Source organism: Dendrobates tinctorius, unplaced genomic scaffold, assembly GCF_039654945.1.
Source record: "Dendrobates tinctorius isolate UK_male_01 unplaced genomic scaffold, ASM3965494v1 ptg000103l, whole genome shotgun sequence".
In the NCBI taxonomy this organism is placed as follows: Eukaryota; Metazoa; Chordata; class Amphibia; order Anura; family Dendrobatidae; genus Dendrobates; species Dendrobates tinctorius.
This window is the reverse complement of record NW_027361771.1, coordinates 282,398-306,744: the sequence shown is the minus strand read 5'-3', so window position 1 is coordinate 306,744 and position 24,347 is coordinate 282,398. Positions and strand designations below refer to the sequence as shown.

Genomic DNA, 24,347 nt, shown 5'->3' with positions numbered 1-24,347 from the left:
ATTCTGTCAGGCATTGTCTTTTCCTGAAGGAAGTATACCATTATAAATACTGCAGAGAATGCCTAGGGTGGATATAGGTACCATGACTGCTTTACTTTTGACTGATTTACCGATACAATTGATATTTGATCAAGAAAAATTAATTTTTGTAATATTTTTCCCTGGTCCTGATGAGGCCAAGGAATTGCCTTGGACTGATTTAGTAAGATGCCATGAGAAATAAGAAGCTTGAGAAGCCCTGCTCTACATGACCTTTGAATATCACCTTTTTGGTGGGGATTTTTACACTTTCATAGATTCCTTTTTTTTGTTATCCTTGCACCTAAAAATATATTCTGAAACATTAAAACCAATTAAAGGATATATATTCCGATTTGTCAACCATTTTACCAATGGATAGATTAAAAGTCACAACTCAGTGAGTCATTATTGAAAACAGACTGGTTTCACAGTCAGGCCACATTCACACGCTTAGTATTTGGTCAGTATTTTACCTCAGTATATGTAAGCCAAAATCAGAAGTGGAACAATCAGAGAAAAAGTATAATAAAAACATGGGTACCATTTTTGACACCTGAATTTGGCTTACTCTTGTGAAATACTGATAGTGTGATCGTAGCCTTATAGGAGTTATCCAGGATTATTTTTTTTTCAAATGGGACTAAGAACTGACAGGTAGTTAGTTAACAACTTGCCTGTTCAGCCCGGCGCTGGATCATAGCGATCATAGATCAATCCTGCTGGCGATTCTGCTGATTCACGATAACAGAGCAGCTCTTCTTTTTCCGGGTTGCTCTATCGAAGTGATGTGTCTGCCAATGTCATGCTGATTGACAGAAGGCTCCCTGAAACTATGCAGCGGGATCTGAATGTCCATTAGCAAGACATTGGCAATCACGCCCTGTCAACAGACGAAAGCAGAAGAAAACCAGCTGCTCTGTCAACGTGACGTCAGAAAAAAACGCAGAATCAATGGCAGGGGCGGCCCATAACCGTTCTGAGACAACGGAGTTCAGCAGCGGGCACAACAGGTAGGTAGTTAACAACTAATTTCCTGTACATTGTTAGGCACATTAGAAAAAAACAAATAGTCTTGGATAACCCCTTTAATAGTTTCATAGTTGATAAGGTTGAAAAAAAGAGAAAACGGTTCATTAAGTTTAAACTGCTGCACAACCACATTTTCAAAAAAGTTGGCACACTGTAAAATTTAAAGAAAACAAGAATGCAATGATTTGGAAATCCCTTATAACCATATTTTTTAACCATAGAGCATAGATCGGAAGGTGAAATTTAGACATGTATCCATTTTATTTGAAAAAATTAACTCCTTTTGAAATTGATGGCAGCATCACATCTCAAAAGGGTTAGGACAGATCATGTCTACTATTGTGTAGGATCCCATTCTTTTCTTTTTTACAACATTCGTTAAACATCTGGAAAATGAGGAGATGAATTTCTGGAGTTTTGGGTTCTTGCTGCTCAACAGTCCTGGATCTTCTTCCCCGACTTTTAACTTCATAGTTTTCCAAATGTTTTCTATTGGTGAAAGGTCTGGACTGCAGGCGGCCATCACATGAACTCTTCTTTTGAGAAGCTATGGTGTAGTGATAAATGCTGTATATGGTTTTGGATTATCATTGTCTTGCTGAAATATGCAGGGCATAAACTGAAATACTGTAGATATTGTCTGGATGGAAGCAAATGTTCTAAAACCTCTATATATTGCTCAGCATCGATAATGTGTGAGCTGCCCATGCCATAGGCACTAATGAATCCCCATATCATCAACGATGCAGTCTGTTGAACTGTGCGCTGATAACAAGCTGGATGGTCCTTCTCTTGAGTCCAGTGTACACAATGTCAATGGTTTTAATAAAGAATTTCATAGTTTTATTCATCTGACCACAGAACAATGTTCCATTCTGCCTCAGTTAATTTCAAATGAGCTTTGGCCCAGAGAAGACATCAGCTCTTCTGGATTCAGTTGATGTATGGTTTCTTCTTTACATGATAGAGCTGTAACTTGCATGTGTTGATTGCATGTCAGACTGTGTTTCACAGGCAGTGATTTCTGGAATTATTTCTGAGCCCGTGCAGTGATTTACATGACCAAACCATACTTATTTGTAATACAGTGCCATCTGAGGGCCCATAGATCACGAGCATCCAATACTGACTGTTGACCTTGTTCCTTGTGCTCATGGATTTCTAAAGAATCTCTAAATCCTTTGATGATATTATGTACTGTAGATGGTAGGATATTCAAAGTCTTTGCAATTTTTCTTTGAGCAACATTTCTCTGTTCACAGATTGGTGACCCTCTGACCATCTATGCCTCTCTGCCGCTCTAAAATGCTCTTTTTGTACAATCATGTGACCTAATAGAAAATTGACCCTACAGCTGTTTTTCATTAGTTTCATGCATGTTGCTGCTATCAGTTTCTCACCTAGTTCAGTTTTTCAAAGGAAATGGAAAAATGTCTAATTTGTAACTTCTGATCTATATTCTGGGCTGAATAAAATATAAGAGAGTTCCAAATAATTCCATTCTTGTTTTCTTTATATTTTACACAGCGGCCCAACTTTTTTGGAATTTGTGTTATATAATACTAATGTGTTGATACAGAAAAAAACAAAACCTCAGAGGCAGATTACCCCAAACAGGTTATCATCACCCCTAATATCTTAGCCAAACACACACACACAGGTCGGATAATCATAAGAAGAGCTGATGCTTGCAGGTAGGAGGCAGTTCGCTGGTCTTCTGTTCGGCAGCCACAGATTACTGTTGTAACCACTAGACCAGGAGGTCCTTTGAATCGATTCGCACCATCTCTACTAATAACGCATTTTAGAAGTACACTAGCTGAAGAGCCCGGCGCTGCCCGGGCATAATAACTAACTGTGGTTAGTTATAGCAAATTATAATTATCCTCCATCCCATAGTCCCGTGCCCATATACCCATCATACATATCCTCCATCCCATAGTCCCGTGCCCATATACCCATCATACATATCCTCCATCCCATAGTCGAGTGCCCATATACCCATCACACATCTTCCATCCCATAGTCCCATGCCCATATACCCATCATACATATCCTCCATCCCATAGTCCCATGCCCATATACCTGTCATACATATCCTCCATCCCATAGTCCAGTGCCCATATACCCATCACACATCCTCCATCCCATAGTCAACCATTGTGACATCATAATGAGCAGCGGGGCTTGCAGCCTATGATGACATCAGCGTCACCATGGCAACCATTATGACATAATGAGGGGCGGGGCTTGATACGCACACACTTTTTCCCCATTATGTAGATAGGGGCAAAATTGGTGAATTGGAACGCGCAGGGTTAAAATTTCGCCCCACAACATAGCCTAGGACGCTCTCGGGGTCCAGACGTGTGACTGTGCCAAATTTTGTGGCTGTAGCTGCGACGGTGCGGATGCCAATCCCGGACATACACACACATACATACATATATACACACACACTTGAGCTTTATATATTAGATGTTGCATAAATTATGAGGTTGCGGTCACTGGCAACTTGCATTGTAGTCTATAGGGACTAAGTCCATAGGGATAAAATGCGTTTGGGTCACAAGTCACAATACAACCCCATTGACAATCACTCCATGTGATGTAAAACCAAAAAAGGGGTGGTATATATTGCTGGCACTAACAAAATTACAGAAAACTGAGAAAAAAGTGAAGTATTGCACTAAATATTAAAAAGTATCATTTTTATTGTAACAATAAAAACATAGTTAAACGGTGATCCACAAATGAGAGAGGCGAAGAAATTAGCAAAGCACCTTCATGCAACTAAGTAAGATAAAATACCCAAGCTTGAAACTTGTCAGAAACCAATCATATTGCGAGTAGTGGCTTATGAGAAGCATTAGATTCTTCGGTTGGTGTACATGTACAAAATACACTCCCCTGAAGAAGCTCACGCAAAACTCTCGTTGGGTTTCCAGCCTTCAGCACTCAGGTCTGTAAGATGAGTATATCTGCCACCATACACCATGTCTAATTATAATTATGTTCATCCTACCATATATTTGTAATAGGCTGCAGTATTGGTCTGCTCTGACTTCAGTATAGTTTCTTATAACTATATGTTAACTGATTGTTTTACTTTATATTTAATTTCACAAATGTCATTTGCCCCTCTATATATAATTTTTGCAATTACTGGCTCTCCCTGGTTCCTCCTATATATTTTTTCCACTTGGGAATTTAAAGGGACAATATACTCCTATTACATTCCTTTTTGAACCCAGGGTTTTCCTGAGCCACTACCCGCAATAATATATATTTTACTCATTTATATAGCGCCATTAATTCCACAGCGCTTTACAGACATTATTGTCCCTGTCCCTGATGGGGCTTACAATCTAAATTCCCTATCAGTATGTCTTTGGAATGTGGGAGGAAACCGGAGACCCTGGAGGAAACCCACGCAAACACATATACAGTATGATATGATTTGGTTTCTGACATGTTTAAAGCTTGTGTATTTTGTCTTAGCTGCTTGCATGAAGGTGCTTTGCTACTTTATTCTCCTTTCTCATTTGTGTATAACCTTTTAACTATGTTTTTATCGTTACAATAAAAATGATACTTTTTAGTATTAGTGCAATACTTCCCTTTTTTTCGGTTTTCATGTGATGTAGTCTATATTTGTGTATTTTGATGATTTTTAGCAGACAGACTCTTACAATAATTATCAGGCAGCTTCTTTTGGATGTTTTGTAATCCAGTTATTGGTACATTTACTATTTGCATTTGTGGCTGTCGAAACACATTTTATTTGCAGTGATGTATGCAAAGTGTTAATGAAGGTTTGCTCCTAGAACAGTTGTAGTTTCTATTCGCCTGCACACAGTCACTCTGCATGTCACTTGTCTACCATGTAGTGACGCAGGACCTGTCCCCCCCTCTCCCTTCCTTTTCTGTCCCATTACATTAGCCTCTTGCCAGTCTGCATTCCTGAAAGGCCAAGGAGCCTCCTCCCCAGGACAGCATCCAGCCCCCCTCACGCACACTTGCACCGGGCAGGTCTGGGCCTGCCATCCCCATTGTGTCCCTTTCAGATCAGACACAGATGAAGGAGCAAAATATGCCAGCAAATAACAGTGGCCTGTAATACTACGAAGGTTGTTTATACCTGTTTACATCCCTCGTCTCCCAGCGAGAGTCTGATTAATAGGTTGGATTGTCATCTCACAGTGCACCTTTATTGCCAAGCTGCGATTGTATGTGACGTTCTAAGGTTTTATCATTCTTTATATCTGATGGAGGGTGATATTCCGGGACGGCCTATTCAGTTCATCTTGTAATCACATAGTGTCAGATTTAATGGCAGGTTATCTGCGCGGCTTGTATCTAAAACCTGAATCCTATTGTACAAATTTCAATTGTAAGATTTTGTATATAAATTAGCTCATTGTAGATTAGCAAAAAGGAAAATAATGGCTTCTTCCAGGGAGTAGTTCATGAATAGTCATATCATTCATAATTGGATAGACGGCTTAAAAGTATAATTTCTAAGACTGGAGTGATAGAGAACCAAGGCATCTGCCAGCTTGCAGTACAGACCTTGAGGGGACAGCTACATAAATCTTTAAAAATGTAACATTAAAAAAGCCAGAAGGGCGCACTTGATTCTCTTTCATAACTGAGAAGCAGATATTTAGAATGTATTACTTATTATGCTTTGCTTATAAAACGCCATCATATTCAGCAGCACTTTAGACATTATCATCCTTGTCCTCGATAGGGCTCACAATCTAGATTCCCTATCAGTATGTCTTTGAAATGTGGGAGGAAACCAAAGTACCCGGAGGAAACCCACGCAAACACGGGGAGAACATACAAACTTCTTGCAGATGTTGTCCATGGTAGAATTTCAACCCAGGACCCGAGCGCTGCAAAGCTACAGTGCTAACCACTGAGCCATTGTGATGGATAAACCTCTCTAAATAGGACACATTTCAGTATTGCAGAATATTTATCTAGGGGTCGATAATTGCTATTATGGGGCAAACTTTGTATTCCAAGGGTGCTAGTTTTTCTTTTGTTGTCTTACTAGTGTATGCGGTTTAACAATGATAAATGTAAGGTTATACACATGGGAAGAAGAAATCAATATCACCATTACACACTGAACGGTAAACCACTGGGTAAATCTGACATGGAGAAGGACTTAGGGATTCTAGTTAATGATAAACTTGAAAAAAGGAGTATATAGGTAAAAGATACTTTATTAATAACTATACAAAAGTAAATAATAAATATAGACAATAAAAACAGAGTGAAGTGCACAAGGATATTGCTAAGGGATCACCGAATGCTGTGCACCCCCCAACAGTAAACAGAGCGCTCATCTAATAAGATCAATAGTAGTAGTATTTATAACAAAATAATCCAGAAATCATATGAATAAATGCAGATAAGTAGCGCTTACCAGTATATAAGGTGGCAGGTTAACAGCACCGGACAGGACTCATGACAAAGCATCTATACAAAAAACGAAACATACGTTGGGGTTTTCTGGGTCCTGTCCGGTGCTGTTAACCCTCCAACTTATATACTGGTAAGCGATTCTTATGTGCATTTATTCATATGATTTCTGGATTAATTTGTTATAAATACTACTACTATTGATCTTATTAGATAAGCGCTCTGTTTACTGTTGGCGGGTGCACAACATTTGGTGATCCCTTAGCATTATCCTTGTGCACTTTACTCTGTTTTTATTGTCTATGTTCATTATTTACTTTTGCATAATTACTAATAAAGTATCTTTTACCTATATACTCCCTTTTTCTCCTTATTTCATTCTTATTAATGAGTGGATATTTTTTCTGGTTTGGGATTTAGTTTGCACAATCTAGTGCTTCTCGTCAAACCATCATGTTGCCTGGTTCGTGTTTTAATTATAAACTTACCTGGAGCAGCCAGTTCCAAGGAGCATCTGCCAAGGCAGACAGGATCATGGGGTGCATTAAAAGAGGTCTGGATACAGATGATGAGAGCATTATACTGCCTCTGTACAAATCCCTGGTTAGACCGCACATGGAGTACTGTGTACAGTTTTGGGCACCAGTGCTCAAGAAGGATATAATGGTACTAGAGCAAGTACAAAGGAGGGCAACAAAATTAATAAAGGGGATGGGGGAACTACAATACCCAGAGAGATTAGCAAAATTAGGATTATTTGGTCTAGATAAAAGACAACTGAGGGGCAATCTAATAACCATGTATAAGTATGTAAGGGGACAATACAAATATCTCTCAAAGGATCTGTTTATACCAAGGAAGGTGACTGTCACAAGGGAGCATTCTCTGCGTCTGGAGGAGAGAAGGTTTTTCCAACCAACATAGAAGAGGATTCTTTACTGTTAGGGCAGTGTGAATCTGGAATTCCTTGCCTGAGGAAGTGGAGATGGCGAACTTAGTCGAGGGGTTCAAGAAAAGCCTGGATGTCTTCCTGGAGCATAACTATATTGTATCTTACAGTTATTAGATTCTTTAGAAGGACGTAGATCTGGGGATTTATTCTGACGGAATACAGGCTGAACTGGATGGCCAAATGTCTTTTTTCAGGCTTGCTAACTATGTTACTATGTAACATGGCCGTGGGGTGTTAGCCATGGGCGATTTACTCATCTCCAGCACATTACATGGAGGTGGAGGTCCTGGCTGGGTGTATGTGTCCTGAGTATTGTGTAGTGTCCCTGCATGGCTGCTTGGTCTGTGGGGCGCTCCCTCTATTCTGTGCCTTTGCACTCTGCTCTGTCGTGCATCTCTGCACACGCTCCGTTCTCGTACTCCATCTCTTGTCCCGTGCCTTGTCTTATGTTTGTCTGTTGTGCCATGTTCGTCTTTGTCCTGCTTGGACTTGTAGTCCTTCTGTTTCTCTGCCTTGCCTGTTTTCGCTATGCCTTCTTTCGTACCTTGCCTTGCTCTGCCTTGTTCCTCCCTATGGTCTCAGTCTTTGCTTGCTCTGCCTCGCTCTCTCCTATGGTGCTCTGTTGTGCTCCCTGGCACACGCTCCCTTCCTCCTCTCTTTTCTTTGTCTAGTCCCAAGGCTCTGCCTTGGCCCGGCTCTGGGCTTCGCCTACGCTCCGCTGCTTGACTCTTTCCTATTGTGCTGTCTTGCACGTTTCTAGGCTAGTCCCAAGGTTCTCCCTTGGCCCGACTCTGGGCTTCGGCCTACGCTCCGCTGCTAGCTCTGTTCTTGCTCCATGTTTCTGCCTATGCTTCCGTTCCTGGTTCTGTACTCTGCTTTAAGCCTGCCTTGTTTCTCGTCTTGTCTCCCCTTGCTCTTGCTTCGTATGCTCTTTGCATGCACCTGGCCTTCCTAGCCTCCTGTTTGTGCCTCAGCCGTGCCAGCCCTAGCCGTGCCCGCCTGCTTGTGCCTCAGCCGTGCTCGTCGGTCAGTGACAGCTGTATCGCCTGCCATGCCCCAGCCGGGTTCGCTGGAGTCTTGCCCGTCTGTCAGTGCCGCAGCCCGATCAGCTAGCCAGTGCCCTCTGTGCTCCCTTGCACTTCACGCTGTTTCCGCACTGTGCTCTGCGTGCTCTCTAAAGCACGCACAGGCCCTCGCCTGCCTATGGCATACCTCCCCGTGCTTCTATAATAGTACGCGCAGGTTTGGCCATGTATCCTGTCGTGCCCTCTTGCACGCACAGGCCCTAACCCTGTCCTGGAACCTGACCCTGGCGTGCCTCTCTGCACGCGCAGGACTTTGCCTCGCCTGTCCCTGGCGTGCCTCTCTGCACGCGCAGGACTTTGCCTCGCCTGTCCCTGGCGTGCCTCTCTGCACGCGCAGGACTTTGCCTCGCCTGTCCCTGGCGTGCCTCTCTGCACGCGCAGGACTCTGCCTCGCCTGTCCCTGGCGTGCCTCTCTGCACGCGCAGGACTCTGCCTCGCCTGTCCCTGGCGTGCCTCTCTGCACGCGCAGGACTCTGCCTCGCCTGTCCCTGGCGTGCCTCTCTGCACGCACAGGACTCTGCCTCGCCTGTCCCTGGCGTGCCTCTCTGCACGCGCAGAACTCTGCCTAGTTACCTTGTGCCTTGGCGTTTCTCTACACACGCACTCTGTCTCGTACCTTGTGCCTTGGCGTGTCTCTACACACCCACCTTGCCTTGCACCTAGCCTTGAACCCTGGCGTGTCCCCTACACACGCACCTAGCCTTGAACCCTGGCGTGTCCCCTACACACGCACCTTGCCTTGCACCTAGCCTCGGACCTCGGCGTGTTCCCTAACACGCACCATGCCTGGATACCTGTCGTGCCTCCTTGCCTGAAACCTGGTTTGCCTGCCGGATGCCCGGAACCTGCCGATCGCTGCCAGAGATCATGAGCTGGATGACTGCGGCCTGACGTCCGGAGCTGATGTCCGCAGCCTGATGCCTTGATGATGTCGATCGTTGCCAGCAGTCCGGAGTCCGATGCCATCATGCCTTTACCTGTACCTAGGCGTGCCACCTGGCACGTACCATGTAATGGACCTTGGCAAGCCCACGCGCGCACCTTGCACGTTTTGCTTGTTTACACTGTATGTGATCCTGAGTTATTCTAATGAAGTTACCTTGCACCTACGTCTTGTCTCGTCTTGCTTCCTGCTCGTCCTTGTCGTCAGACACTCGTCTAGTGTCCCTTGAGCCGGCCGTCTGGTCCAGCTGCCGTGGTGGCTCACCCCCTTGGTCTTGCCCCTGACACTCCCTGTACAGGGGGTGGGTTCTCACAAGGTAAGCTCGCCCTCGGTGGGTGGGTGCCACGGCCCAGAGGGTCCACTCTAAAAGGAAAATGGGCTCAGCAGTAGCTGAGTCCGTCAAAGAATGGATTTGTGTTATGGGGACACTAAGCTCTTGCAGGCCACATGTTACCGATGACTTTGGTTGACCAGAACCAGATGTTTAGGACTTCAATGAGGGAGACCACTAGTTGAAAATAAACTCTTTACTTAATTATGACTTTGTGAGAATTACATACAGTAGATAACATGTGCACATCTTTATACACATTTCTTTCACAAAACGGAGCATTTTTCACTATCTTCGCTGCAAAACTCTACTTCACCACAACCCAGCTCAGTACTACAGTCCAGTTAGCAAGAGTCCTATTCTCAACCCACGGTTCCAAGTTGTCTTTCTCATCTATTGAACTACTGTATGTTGCCAGTACTGACGCCTTGGAACTCGCGCCTGGGGGACTCTTTGTCTCACGTACTCTGTCCCGTCTTGACCCATTACCTTTCTAAGTTATAAACTCTAGGCCGTACTGCTAGGTGTCCTCTCCCAGGACCCGTTTATAACAATGACTCTGTCTTTCGGTCACTTCTCTCCTTTCCAGTAGGATCTCGCTATCCCCTGTCATGATTTCCTCTAACATTAGGGACACCCACGTCATGCGGCATTGCTCACTGACCAGACCTTAGATTGGCACAACAACTGATGTGCTGGTTAAGTGGGAAGCATAAGCACTTTTAAAAACGCTTATTTCATGATAATCTTGCCCTGTAAACGGACTGCCGATCACCTAATGAATGAGAAAAATGCCCTTTAATCAAGTGACGTAATCTTTTGTGCAGTACAAAAAAATAATTGTTCTTGGCTCTGCATAGTCCTGTATAAACTATGAGAACTACAATAGACTATGTGCACTAAGCCATCTAGTACAGATCGCGCAGTGTACATTGTCTATTTTGGTCAGTCTGTGTAAACAGGGATTTAAGTGAAGGTTTACCGATCGGAGGTCATATCGTGCCGCCGGTTGGTCCGTGTAAATTGACCCTTCGTTACCACCTAACCGTTACTTAAATGCCGGATTAAATTTACGTGACAGTATTGGGCATACAGTTGTGTGAAAAAGTGTTTTTTCCTTCCGGAGTTCCTATTTTTTTTTGCATGTTTGTCACACTTAAATGTTTCAGATCACCAAACAAATTTAAATATTAGACAAAGATGACACAAGTAAATACAAAATGCAGTTTTTAAATGAAGGTCTTTATTATTACGGGATAAAAAAATTCATACCTAGAGGGCCCTGTGTGAAAAAATGTTTGCCCCCTAAACCTAATAACTGGTTGGGCCATCCTTAGCAGCAAAAACTGCAATAAAGCATTTGCGATAACTGGCAATGAGTCTTTTACAACGCTCTGGAGGAATTTTCACCCACTCATCTTTGAAAAATTGTTGTAATTCAGCCACATTGGAGGATTTCCGAGCATGAACCGCCTTTTTAAGGTCATGCCACAGCATCTCAATTGGATTAAGGTCAGAACTTTGACTCGGTCACTCCAAAGTCTTAATTTTCTTTTTCTTAAGCCATTCATAGATGGTCTTGCTGGTGTGTTTTGGATCATAGTCCTGCTGCATAACCCAAGTGTGCTTCAGCTTGAGGTCACAAACACATGGTCAGACATTCTCCTTCAGGATTTCTTGGAAGACCACAGAATTTATGATTCCATTTATCACAGCAAGTCTTCCAGGTCCTGAAGCAACAAAACATCCCCAGACCATCACACTACCAACACCATATTTTACTGTTGGTATGATATTTTGTTTCTGAAATGCTGTGTTACTTCTACGCCAGATGTAATGGGACATACACCTTCCAAGTAGTTCTCCCAAAAGTCTTGGAAATCATCAAGATGTTTTCTTTCAAAACTGAGATGAGCTTTTATGTTCTTTTTTCTCAGCTGTGGTTTTTATCTTGGAACTCTGCCATGCAGGCCATTTTTGCTAAGTTTCTTTCTTATGGTGGAGTGTGAACTCTGACCTTAACTGAGGCAAGTGAGCCTTGCATTTCTTTGGATGTTGTTGTGGGATCTGTTGTGACCTCTTGGATGAGTCCTCAATACGCTCTTGAGGTAATTTTGCATTCTTTTTTTCCCTTAATAATAAAGACCTTCATTTTGAAAACTGCATTTTGTGTTTACTTGTGTTATTTTTTGCTAACATTTACATTTGTTTGGTGATCTGAAACATTTAAGTGTGACAAACATGCAAAAAAAAATAGGAAATCAAGGAAGGGAGCAAACACTTTTTCATACAACTGTATGTTCAAATACCTAACATTATAACTATATTTGACTTTGTGAATTGTGTATACTCTTGATCAGTTCTACCGCCTTTCTCAAATAGTTTAATAAAATATCTAACATTTTAGCTGTGTTGTAAGAGTTTTTTCCTGCTTAAAAATGTAGATTCCATCATACAGGTGAAAACACAGGTTAGTATTAACCCCTTAACGATGTTACTTATCCATATGTCCTAGTTGGGAAGCGGTTGGCGACTTTGAACTCATGGATGCGTCCTAGAGATCATGCGGCACTGACTAAAGGCATAGTGATCGTATGAAGGTGCCCGCTGTTTATGACAGCAGGGCACCTGTGTTCATTGCCACAGGGGGTGTCGCTGCCCCCCTCTCGCAACTACGATTGCTGGGATTGGCTGTTAATTTCTGGACAGTCTATCACCGAAATTTCAGTGTTTCGGCAAATTGTCTGAAGCACTGAAGTTCAGCTGTGATCGGTGCTATAATGGCACCTGCCCAGTAAGAGGGCCAGGTATGGAATTTAACTCTGCAAGCTGTGCGAGAGTACCTCAGGATACACTCACAGATTTAGCATTTATGAAGGGAAGGACACCCAGATTCAACTCCCTGAATGCCCCCTGTCTTGATAGTGAGGGGAAAATTGTGTGGGATTTGGTGCACCCACTGCTAGATCAAGGTTATCACCTATACGTAGATAACTTTTGTACCAACTATCCCACTGTTCAATTCCTTTTCTGCCAGAACTAATGCATTTTGTGATACTGTGCGCAAAAACCAGAGAGGGACTCCTTAGGTCACCAATTGGAAAGCTGCTCTGAAAGGGTGAGTGCAGAGCCCAATGTAACGACAACATGCTGGCAATCAAGTACAAGGACAAGAAGGATGTCCTTTTCTTGACCACCATACATACTGATGGCATTACCCCCACCACTGTACAAAGTACCTCTACACAGGTACACAAACCAGACTGTGTCCTGGGCTACATTAAAACTATGGGGGTAGTTGATCTCTGATCAAGTTCTCCAGCTCTACAGTGCCATGCGGAAACCTAAGGTGTGGTATAAAAAGCTGGCTGTGCACATTTTACAGATGGCAATGTATAACTTGCGTGCTATCACAATGTACAGGCCAGACTGGCACATTCCTTCTGTTCCAGTAGGTATTGATCAAGGCCCTAATATTTGGAAGTCAGGAAGAAGTGAGCCCCAGTACTTTTGGAACTGAAGGTGCCTGTATCGTGCCAGGGCAACATTTCCCAGGTGAGGTCTCTCAAATTTAAAAGAAAGGAAGGTGCTAAAAAATTACTGAGTGTCTTACAAAAGGGGTATAAGAAAGGACACCACTTGTCAATGCCACACCTGCCCCAAAAAACCTGGCCTGTGTATAAAAGAATGTTTCAAACTGTACCTCTCATCCATGGACTACTACATTTATTTCTGGCTTACACAACTTGATGCACTCTACACAACTCCCATGTGCCAACCTAATGTACTTTACACAACTCACATATGCCAAACTGATGCACTCTACACAACTCACTTATGCCAACCTGATGGACTCTACACAACTTCCTTATGCTAACCTGATGCACTCTAAACAACTTGCGTATGCCAACCTTGATGCCCTCTACACAACTCACTTATGCCAACCTGATGCACTCGACACAAATTACTTATGCCACCACATTATAGCATTAATATACCAGAAAAACACTAGATCAATTCCAACATAGGGTCTTTCCAAATGCGACATGACGCTCGCAGACCATCCCATCAGTCAATGTTCCGACACATCACTCCTTGTATTCTGAGCCCTGCAGCACGCCCAAATATTGGTTGTTTTCCCCCACATATGGGGTATCGGTGTACTCAGGAGAAAATTGACCCCAAAATTTGTGCAATTTCTCCTATTACCCTGGTGAAAATAAAAAATGTGGGGCCAAATAAACATTTTTGTGAAAAAAAAGTTAAATGTTTATTTTTTTCTTCCACATTGTTTTAAATCCTGTCAAGCTCCTGAAGGGTTAATAAACTTTTTGAATGAGGTTTTGAGCATTTTGAGGGGTGCCATTTAAAATGGTTTCATTTTAGGGTACTTTCTGCCATATAAGCCCCTCAAAGTCCCTTCAAATGGGATGTAGCCCATAAAAAAATGGTTTTGTAAATTTTATTGTACAAATGAGTGCTTCTAATTTCCTAGCAAAAAAATTGTTTAAGAAATTATGCAGGTGTAAAATAGACATGTGATGGATATTATTAACTCTTTTTTATAACATAACTCTCGTTTAAGAGCAATCAAAATGACTGGGATCGGTGGAAGCGTTCCAAAGTTATTACCTCATAAAGTGGCACTGGTCAGAATTGAAAAAATTGACCTGGTTAGGAAGGTGAAAACATGCTGGGGGTTTGAAGGGGTTAAAAAGTAATTGTGATCCAGTCAAAAGTGGACAGTTTTTGCTCTTATTTAATTCCTGCCGCTCCTTTTGAGTATTTAATTGTTTCTTTTTAATTTGCCATTTGGTTACAGAGATATAGAGGTTTTTTTATTTAGTGCTACTTTTTCTAATCCTTACAAGGGACCGCCAGAAAATCCTGTGAGTATCGCCCATTGTAAAGACCATAAATACAGTTATGTCCATATATATTTGGACAGAGACAACATTTTTATAATTTTGGTTCTAGACATTACCACAATGAATTTTAAACAAAACAATTCAGATGCAGATGAAGTTCAGACTTTCAGCTTTCATTTGAGGGTATCCACATTAAAATTGGATAAAGGGTTTAGGAGTTTCAGCTCCTTAACATGTGCCACCCTGTTTTTAAAGGGACCAAAAGTAATTGGACAGATTAAATACTTGTAAATAAAATGTTAATTTCTAGTACTTGGTTGAAAACCCTTTGTTGGCAATGACTGCCTGAAGTCTTGAACTCATGGACATCACCAGACGCTGTGTTTCCTCCTTTTTGATGCTCTGCCAGGCCTTCACTGCGGTGGTTTTCAGTTGCTGTTTGTGGGCCCTTCTGTCTGAAGTTTAGTCTTTAACAAGTGAAATGCATGCTCAATTGGGTTGAAATCAGGTGACTGACGTGGCCATTCAAGAATATTGCACTTCTTTGCTTTAATAAACTCCTGGGTTGCTTTGGCTTTATGTTTTGGGTCATTGTCCATCTGTAGTATGAAACGACGACCAATCAGTGTGGTTGCTCACTAGCGACCACTTAGCGATGCACCAGCGATATGACGCGGTCAGGATCGCTGGTGCATCGCTAAGTGGTCGCTAGTGAGCGGCCACACAGGCAGATCTCACCAGCGACAGAGCAGCGGTCGGGGGTCGTTACTTACCTGTCAGATGAGGCGATCCTGACGTCCTCCCGCCCGCGTCCACGCGTCGCTCGTCGGCGCCACAGGAAACCCAGCAGGAAGCTGACAATGAGAAACGATCCAGGACGTTCTCGCGCGATCAGCGATAATCAGCAGGGGAGCTGGTCGTAGGTAAGTATCAGACATAGCGATATCACTAGCAATATCACTGCTACGTCACAAAAACCAGTGACATTATAGCGATATTGCTAGCGATATCGCTTAGTGTGACAGGCCCTTAAACCCTTCATCCAATTTTAATGTGGATACCCCTTCAAAAAGGGGAAGAAGGTGGACCCAGGCAACTATAGGCCGGTGAGTCTGACTTCTATACCAGGAAAGATCTTTGAACAAATTATTAAACAACATGTATGTCAGTACCGGGATAAGAATGAAGTGATTAAACAGAGTCAGCATGGGTTTGTAGCTAATAAGTCATGTCAGACTAACTTAATTTCCTTCTATGACGGAATCACTGATTGGGTGGATCAAGGAAATGCTGTAGATATAGTATATCTTGACTTCAGCAAAGCATTTGACAAAGTATCTCATACAATCCTTATTGAAAAAATGACTAAGTATGGAATGGACAAGGCAACTGTTAGGTGGATTCATAACTGGCTTAGTGATCGGACCCAAAGAGTGGTCGTAAATGGCTGCACATCCAGTTGGAAGAATGTCTCAAGTGGGGTACCACAGGGCTCTGTCCTGGGCCCTGTATTGTTCAACATCTTTATCAACGATTTAGATGAAGGAATTGAGGGTAAACTGATTAAATTTGCTGATGACACAAAGCTAGGAGGGATAGCTAATACTAGAGAAGAGAGAGAGAGGATTCAAAAAGATATAAATAAACTGGAGAAGTGGGCAGCAAGTAACAGAATGGTTTTTAACAGGGAAAAATGCAAAGTACTACATCTGGGCAATAAAAATGAAAAAAAGCATATACAGAATGGGAGGAATAGGGCTAAGCAACAGCACATGTGAAAAAGACTTGGTATGCTAATAGATCACAGACTGAATATGAGTCAACAGTGTGATGCAGCAGCAAAAAAGGCAAATGCAATTCTAGGATGTATTAACAGAAGCATACAGTCTAGATCACGTGAAGTCATTATTTCCCTCTACTCCTCTTTGGTCAGACCTCATCTGGAATATTGTGTCCAGTTTTGGGCACCACATTTTAAAAAAGACATCAACAAACTGGAGCAAGTTCAGAAAAGAGTGACTAGAATGGTGACCGGTCTGCAATCCCTGTCTTATGAGGAAAGGTTGCAGGATTTGGGAATGTTTAGCCTGCGAAAGAGAAGACTAAGAGGAGACTTAATAACTGTCTACAAATATCTAAAGAGCTGTCACATTGTATAAGGATCAACTTTATTCTCATTTGCACAAGGAAAGACTAGAAGCAATGGGATGAAACTGAATGGGAGGAGACACAGATTAGATATTAGAAAAAACTTTTTGACAGTTTAAGTGATCAATGAGTGGAACAGGCTGCCATGAGAGGTGGTGAGTTTTCCTTTAATGGAAGTCTTCACACAGAGGCTGGACAGACATCTGTCTGATGTTTTGTGAATCCTGCATTGAGCAGGGGGTTGGACACAATGACCCTGGAGGTCTCTTCCAACGCTTACATTGTATGATTCTAAAACAAAATGTGAAAGCATCCGATCATTGCACATGTATGACATAGAAATAGTACATTGTACTTTTAAAGGCAGTCTGTCAGCAGAAAATGACTGTTCAAACCAAGCATCTGTGCTCAGCGCACCCTTGGCATGGTCAAACAGTTCAATTCCTACCTACTTGTTTTACATCTGTCAGAGATAAAGGAGACAGATGGGACGGTACATTGAACTGTTTGGCCACACTGAGGATAAACCGATCATATGTGCTTGGTTTGAACCGTTGTTTTGTGCTCACAGACTCCATTTAATAAATTCTATATGAATTGTCACAACAAAATTGGCGACTGTTTGTAATTGGATTGTCTAGTATTGTGGGGGCCAGTAGTGTTTTAGAGTATTAGGTCCTTCTGATGGCCCAGGAGGTCCCTTCCAACTCTACGATTCTATGATTCTGCCCTAAGTGGCAAAGACAAGCACCACAATGGGGCCCCATTGTTTCTATTTATGCCATTGCAGCTAGTAGATGATTATGTACAATTGTATCTTTTTTGATGTTATTAAGATTACTTCATGCAACAAAAATAATTGTTTTTTATACTGGAAACCACACTGAGCTGCAATACCTCATACAGACCATGTACAATAGTAGCCCTGTTTTTGAAAAATAGCATACTTTTTTCCTTTAAAAAGTGCTTGATGTAAAAATTTCAGAGTGCATTAACCTGCCAAAATGACCTTTAATCTTTGGCAATCGCCTTTTTAGATGCCTAAGATGATTTTTTCATGCAAAAGATGTATTTTCATAAATCGAGCATAAATGCATTTTTAGGCGATGCTGATTATTTTATAGGATGTTTTGATCCTTCCTACGTGGCAAAAGGAATACAAAGAAGTTCTGGTTATTCTACATGAGAAACTACATCAAATATACTGTTAAATGGTTGGGTCATTGTTTGCAAAATACATTTATTAGGAACGTGCCAGACTTCATGTCCTAGGCCCTTCCTCACTTCTTGCCTCTGGGGCATTGAGCTCATATGTCTTTGACTTGTCATCTGTTTTAACCCCAAGCCTTAAATGTTCACTAATGGCCAGACAAACCAGTCTAGAAGTGGCATAAATTCTAAGGGCCCATTTAGACTGGTTGTAGGAGCGCTTATTTCCTGATTAACAACTTGTCTAAACTGGCCAGCAATCACCCTATGAACAACCAAAATGCATGTTCCTTGGGTGAGATTATTTTTTTAAGAAAACTTAACTTAAAAATCATAATTCTCAGCAGCACATAAAGAGTTTGTTCACTACTTTAGCATTGATGATCTATCCTCATGTTAGGTCATCAATGTCTGATCGGTTGGGGTCCAACACCGGGGCACCCCCTGTTGATCAGCGGCTATTGGTATCGGCTGAGGCTGCCACTAGCCGGAAAAACTCACTTGTGGAGCTGACTGCCTTCTGACAGTGGCCGAAGCAAGTGTACTACACACCCACCTCCTATTGAAGTCAATAGGAGGCGAATGTGTAGTACCCTGCAGTGGCCACTATCAGAAGACAGAGCAGCTCCACAAGGGAGTTTTTCTGTCCGCCGCAGTCACTGATAATGGCTGATAGGCTTGGGTGCCAGGTGTCAAACCCTGACGGATCAGACACTGATGACCTAACCTAGGTCATCAGTGCTATTAGTGGACAACCTCTTTAATCCTGTGATCATATTAACAGTTAGTCTGGGCGCATTTGCAAGTTTGGTCAACCTGTTAAAATACACCACTAAATGACTACTGATTGGTTTGTATGTAGCAGATTGGGAGTCGTTTAACTGTCACGGTCCGGTTGTCTAAATGGGCCCTAACATATGGATGGTACATTAATCTATTACGATTATAGCATTAATTACCGTACATTTAGTTTTGTATCCAAAGAAATATAAAAACTATAAATGTGACATGCAACTATTTAAAATATATAATTTTATTACATTTAATTAAATCATAGGTTAAAAATGTTTAAGGGAAATGGGTTACAGGGAAAGAATAAAATGCATAGTGTGGGGATTGCCATAAATGTACCTCTAGCAAAATACTGATGATTCACCAATGAATATAAAATAGTTAAATAGGATGCTGGAGAATAAATGATGTTACTGAGTGTATATGTCTAAATGGAAACATATGACAATAAGTGTCTAGTGCAATTCAGAACCATAGTAAATGTGATGATTACTGTATATACGCGAGTATAAGCCGAGACCCCCTAATTTTGCCACAAAAAAAACTGGGAAAACTCATTGACTCGAGTATAAGCCGAGGGTGGTGCTGCACAAGGGATAATGGTGGTCCAAAAAGATGCTCCATATATAAATACCCCCCTTTAAATGCTGCACAAGGGTTAATGGTGGCCCAAAGAGATGCTCCATAGATAAATACCCCCCATAAAATGCTGCACAAGGGTTAATGGTAGCCCAAGAAGATGCTCCATAGATAAATACCCCCCCCATAAAATGCTGCACAAGGGTTAATGGTGGCCCAAAAAGAGGCTCCATAGATAAATAACCCCCCATAAAATGCTGCACAAGGGTTAATGGTGGCCCAAAAAGAGGCTCCGTAGATAAATACCCCCCCATAAAATGCTGCACAAGTGTTAATGGTGGCCCAAGAAGATGCTCCATAGATAAATACCCCCCATAAAATGCTGCACAAGGGTTAATGGTGGCCCAAGAAGATGCTCCATAGATAAATACCCCCCCATAAAATGCTGCACAAGGGTTAATGGTGGCCCAAGAAGATGCTCCATAGATAAATACTCCCATAAAATGCTGCATAAGGGTTAAAGGGAATCTGTCACCCTTTATTTGGCCTTTCACCTGCTGGCATAGACATCGGGGGCTTATCCTCCGATGTAACCTGAAAGAGAAGAAAAACACGTTATATTATACTCACAGAGGTGGGCGGTCCGGTCCGATGGGTGCCGCCGTCCCGTCCGGCGCCTCCCTTCTTCATGTGATGACGTCCTCTTCTCCCGTCCTGTAATGGCTCCGGCGCAGGCGCACTGCTCTGCCCTTTTGAGGGCAGAGCAGAGTCCTGCAGTGCGTAGGCGTCGGGACTGCAGAATTCTGCTCTGCCCTCAACAGGGCAGAGCAATGCGCCTGCGCCGGAGCCATTTCAGGACGGGAGAAGAGGACGTCATCGCATGAAGGAGGGAGGCGCCGGACCGGACCGCGACACCCATCGGACCGGACCACCCTCCTCCGTGAGTATAATATAATGTGTTTTTCTTCTCTTTCAGGTTACATCGGAGGCTTATCTACAGCATTACAGAATGCTGTAGATAAGCCCCCGATGTATATGCTGGCAGCTAATAGGGGAAAAAAAGGGTGACAGATCCCATTTAATGGTGGCCCAAGAAGATGCTCCATAGATAAATACCCCCCCATAAAATGCTGCACAAGTGTTAATGGTGGCCCAAGAAGATGATCCATAGATAGATATGGCCCATATGTTGCTGCTGCCGCTATTGCTGCAATTAAAGGGAATCTGTCACCTCATTTTTGGACTTTCAGCTGCCAGCACCGCTATCAGGGGCTTATCTACAGCATTCTGTAATGCTGTAGATAAGCCCCCGATGTAACCTGAAAGATAAGAAAAACTAGTTATATTATACTCACCCAGGGGCGGTCCGGTCTTGGTCCAATGGGTGTCGCCGTCCGGCGCCTCACATCTTGTAGAGGTGATGTCCTCTTTGCTTCCCGTCGTGGCTCCTGCGCAGGAGCACTCTGCTCTGCCCTGTTGAGGGCAGACTAAAGTACTGAAGTGCGCAGGCGCCAGACCTCTCTGACCTGGTCCGGTGCCTGCGCACTGCAGTACTCAGCTCTGCCCTCAACAGGGCAGAGCAGAGTGCACCTGCGCAGGAGCCACGACAGGAAGCAAAGAAAAGAACGTCACCGTTATAAGATGGGATGCGACGGACCGGACTGCTACACCCATTGAATTACCTCTACGATGGACTTCTCGCAAGAGATGGGATACACCTCACAAAACCTGGGAAACACACATTCGCCAGAAGACTTGCCACACTCATCAGGAGGGCTTTAAACTAGAAGAAGAGGGGATGGGAGGAAAAACAGCAGACAAGAACATGCAGCAGAAGGACAAACTAATCAAGGATACTAGATGTGGTAAAGAGGACCCAAGACAGGGTACTCAGAAGGAAGCTAAGAAAAATGAAGCAAAACTTCTTTCCTGCATGCTGACCAACGCAAGAAGCCTGACCAATAAGATTGAAGATCTGGAGTTGGTAATGTATGAGGAAAAATACAACATAGGAATAACTGAGACATGGTTAGACGACAGCTATGACTGGGCGGCTAACTTGCAAGGATATGATTTGTTTAGGAGGGATCGTAAAAAAAGGAAAGGGGGTGGAGTCTGGCTATATATAAAGTCCACTTTAAAGCCCACACTAAGAGAAGATATACAAGAGGGAAATGAAGAGGTGGAGATACAAGGAGGGAAAAGTAATAAAATCCTCATAGGGGTTTGTTATAAGCCACCAAATATAACAGAAACCACTGAAAATGTATTATTGAAACAGATAGACAAAGCAGCAAATCACAATGAGGTGATTATTATGGGCGACTTCAACTACCCCGACATAGACTGGGAAACTGAAACCTGCGTATCTCAGAAAGGAAACCAATTTCTGTCAGTGACCAAGGATAATTATCTGTCACAACTTGTGCAGGGCCCAACTAGAGGGACAGCCCTTCTGGACTTAATTTTAAGCAACAGGCCAGATAGAATAATAGAAGTACGAGTCGATGGGCACCTAGGGAACAGTGACCACAATATAATACAATTCCACTTGTCCTTCAGTAAGGTGCCCTGGAAGGGGGTTACAAAAACGCTGAATTTCAGGAGAGCAAAGTTTGATCATCTTAGAGAGGACCTTTGCCGAATTGATTGGGACAATGTCCTCAAAAATAGGAGCACAGAAAATAAATGGGAAATATTTAAATCAGTTTTACACACCCACTGCGAGCTAGCCATACCGTACAGAAATAAAAGGGCTAGGAACAGGAGAACACCAATGTGGCTAAATAAGGATGTAAAAAGGGGAATAAATAACACGAACAAGGCATTTAAGAAGCTAAAACAAGAAGGCAATGAAGAAGCATTAAAAAGTTATAGAGAAAAAAATAAAATGTGTAAAAAAACGAATACATTTAGCAAAAAGAAACTGAGAGACTCATTGTTAAGGAAAGTAAAACAAACCCCAAACTATTCTTTAATTATATAAACAGTAAAATGATTAAAATTGATGGTGTCGGCCCTTTACCAATGAGGGTGAAATCATAGAGAGCGATGTGGGAAAAGCAAATGTTTTAAATACTTTTTTCTCAACAGTGTTCACACAGGAAAAGGATTTGCCAGGGGGAAATGCAGAGTGATAATGTAAACTCCCCATTAAGTATTACCTGCCTAACCCAGGAAGACGTGCAGAACCGCCTTAGTAAGATTAACCCCTTCACCCCCAAGGGTGGTTTGCACGTTCATGACCGGGCCAATTTTTACAATTCTGACCACTGTACCTTTATGAGGTCATAACTCTGGAACGCTTCCATTGATCCCGGTGATTCTGACATTGTTTTCTCGTGACATATTGTACTTCATGTTAGTGGTAAAATTTCATTCAAATAACTTGCGTTTATTTGTGAAAAAAATGGAAATTTGGCAAAAATTTCGCAATTTTCCAACTTTGAATTTTTATGCCCTTAAATCACAGAGATACGGCACACAAAAAACTTGATAAGTAACATTTCCCACATGTTTACTTTACATCAGCACAATTTTGGAACCAAAATTTTTTTTTGTTAGGAAGTTATAAGGGTTAAAAGTTGACCAGCGATTTCTCATTTTTACAACACCATTTTATTTTTAGGACCACATCACATTTGAAGCCACTTTGAGGGGTCTATATGATAGAAAATACCCAAAATTGACACCATTCTAAAAACTGAACCCCTTAAGGTGCTCAAAACCACATTCAAGAAGTTTATTAACCCATTAGGTGCGTCACAGGAATTTTTTTGAATATTTAAAAAGAAATGAACATCTAACTTTTTTTCACAAAAAAAATACTTCAGGTTCAATTTTTTTTATTTTACCAAGGGTAACAGGAGAAATTGGACTGCAAAAGTTATTGTGCAATTTGTCCTGAGTATGCTGATACCTGATTTGTGGGGGGGAACGACTGTTTCGGCGCATGGCAGAGCTCAGAATGGAAGGAGCGCCGTTTGACTTTTTCAATGCAAAATTGGCTGGAATTCAGATCGGACGCCATGTCACGTTTGGAGAGTCCCTGATGTACCTAAACAGTGGAAACCCCCTACAAGTGACCCCATTTTGGAAACTAGACCCCCCAAGGAACTTATCTAGATATGTGGTGAGAACTTTGAACCCACAAGGGCTTTACAGAAGTTTATAACGTACAGCGGTACAATTAAAAAATCATATTTTTTCCACAAAAATGATCTTTTCACCCCAATTTTTATTTTCCCAAGGGTAACAGGACCCTAAAAGTTATTGTGCAATTTGTCCTGAGTACGCTGATACCCCACATGTGGGGGTAAACCACTATTTGGGCGCATGGCAGAGCTCGGAAGTGAAGCAGTGCCATTTGACGTTTTTGGCTGGAATTGAGATCGGACACCATGTCGTGTTTGGAAAACCCCTGATGTACCAAAACAGTGGAAACCCCCCACAAATGACACCATTTTGGAAACTAGACCCCCTAAGGAACTTATCTAGATGTGTGGTGAGAACTTTGAACCCCCATGGGCTTCACAGAAGTTTATAACATAAAGCCATACAATTAAAAAATCATATTTTTTCCACAAAAATGATCTTTTCACCCTCAATTCTTATTTTTCCAAGGGTAACAGGACCCTAAAAGTTATTGTGCAATTTGTTCTGAGTACGCTGATACCCCACATGTGGGGGTAAACCACTATTTGGGCGCATGGCAGAGCTCGGAAGGGAAGCAGCGCCATTTGACGTTTTTGGCTGGAATTGAGATCGGACACCATGTCGCGTTTGGAAAACTCCTGATGTACCAAAACAGTGGAAACCCCCCACAAATGACAGCATTTTGGAAACTAGACCCCCTAAGGAACTTATCTAGATGTGTGGTGAGCACTTTGACCCCCCAGTGCTTCACAGAAGTTTATAATGCCCGGGCGTGAAAATAAATAATTCGTATTTTTTC

The 24,347-nt window shown here is 42.4% G+C and overlaps 1 long non-coding RNA gene across 1 annotated transcript in view; it reads left to right on the top strand.

Moving 5' to 3' along the window:
- The window catches only part of LOC141099853 (uncharacterized), a 104,781-nt gene that overhangs the window by 42,894 nt on the left and 37,540 nt on the right, over positions 1-24,347 (top strand). The gene's annotated exons all lie outside the window — the stretch shown is intronic.